Source organism: Myotis davidii, unplaced genomic scaffold (genome assembly GCF_000327345.1).
Source record: "Myotis davidii unplaced genomic scaffold, ASM32734v1 scaffold217, whole genome shotgun sequence".
Lineage (NCBI taxonomy): Eukaryota > Metazoa > Chordata > Mammalia > Chiroptera > Vespertilionidae > Myotis > Myotis davidii.
Genome location: NW_006290034.1, coordinates 6,743,749 through 6,745,298, shown reverse-complemented (window position 1 = coordinate 6,745,298; position 1,550 = coordinate 6,743,749). Strand labels below are relative to the sequence as shown.

At 58.3% G+C, this 1,550-nt stretch overlaps 1 protein-coding gene across 2 annotated transcripts in view; it reads left to right on the top strand.

Moving 5' to 3' along the window:
- Positions 1 to 104: 104 nt before the first annotated feature.
- KCND3 (potassium voltage-gated channel subfamily D member 3) overlaps positions 105 to 1,550 on the top strand; it is a 135,158-nt gene continuing 133,712 nt past the window's right edge. The window contains exon 1 of one of the 2 annotated variants that reach the window (XM_006763011.2): positions 105 to 695. The gene's annotated coding sequence lies outside the window, so the exon portion shown is untranslated. The remainder of the gene's footprint in view (positions 696 to 1,550) is intronic. The other variant, XM_006763010.2, reaches the window with a different exon arrangement.

The following is a 1,550-nucleotide window of genomic DNA, read 5'->3' as shown; positions in this document are numbered from 1 at the left end:
CTGTTCCCTGGGGCTGCGGATCCACCTCCGGGCAGCGCAGCGAGGCGATGGGCGATTGGGGGTGGGGGTGTGAACCTCTGCCCTCTTTCCATTGGCCTGCCTTCCCTCGGGGTGCCAGAGGCAGCGCCCTGGGATCCGGCGGCAGGTGGCGACGGCTTGCTCTGCACCCCTTCTTTGTGAGAAGAGCAGGGAAATGGCCGAGGTCGGAAGCAGCGAGCAGTTTGGGGCGCTTCTCAAAGTTCTCCAGCCGGCGGGTGCCTACCGGAGGCTGGGGCCCGCACCTCTGGTCCCGCTCCGCCGCTTTTACCCTGTGAGCTCTGGGGGGAAAGGCCGCCAAGGGACCGCGGGAGGCCAGCGCCCCTGGGAGGGGGTCGACAGACTCACTTTGTGTGGTGTTTACACTGGGGACAGACAGGGTGCGGAAGGGACCGGGTAGAGAAGTTAGTTACCTGGAATCAACTGAATTCCTGCACTTGCTTAGTGTTGACATTTGAATCAAGTCCAAGATGTCCTGCTTTTTCTTTTTTTTTTTTTATCCCGGGCAGCCGTGACATGTCAGCAACAGGCGGAGGTTCCGGACCTGGAATCTTATAGCAAAGGCTCCGCTGTATTTCTTGAGAGAGGGTGTCTGAACTTCCTCAGGATCCGGGGCACAAAGCGATCTGTTTATGAGATCTGGCAAGGGTTGCTGTACGGTGCGTGTTGGCATTTTGCGTGAATGTACGTGATGGTTAAATGTACGCCGTGTTTACTGTCACTTCAAGGGTACTTGGGTGTTTTAGTTCTGCAGAAAGGGGGCCTGGGCGTGCAGGAACTCCATGCAAAGCATCTGTGCATTTCCCCATGTGGAGATGCTGGCACATGGTCAGGAATGGATATGTTTATTTTCCCTTGTCACTACTTGAATGAGCAAAATGCAAGCGCACAAGAGACCCCCAGAGGACGAAAGATTAGTAGCTTGTTCCCTTTTGCTGTTGAGGCTGGAAAAAAAGGAGCGAGTTCAGGAAAGTGCTGCGGTCACCCTAGGAGTGGCCCTGTGGGAGAAGAGGACCTGGGTGGGTATCCCAGGCCTGTACCCCAAGGGTCCCCAGCTTGGCACCCTGTCAGTTGGCACCCTGCCTGCCCAAACCCTGTGGGCACAGGAGAAAGCCTCCTGGATTGTCAGGACCCTCCCCTCCCCCAGACTGGCCTCATTCTGGGCTCAGCGATATATCAATTTGTGAAAAGTAAAAGTTTACAGGGGCTCTGCGCCTCCGCACTTTGCCGAGGTCACTGAAGGGCAGGCCTTGGCGATACGACCTTTCCGCTGCCTTGAGCCTGTGCTCAGGTTAGGTGCCAATGCCCAGGACAGGCCGTCTGGCCACTTTGCCCACTTTGGGCCCTCTCCCTCCCAAGCAGGAGCTGTCTAACAGAGAGGACTTTTTACAGCTGGCGCGGGGGGGGGGGGGGGGGGGGGGGGGGGGTCAGCCCGGCCTGTGCCCTCTCGCAGTCTGGGACCCCTCAGGGGATGACCACCTGCTGGCTTAGGCCTCCTCCCCAGGGGATTGGAC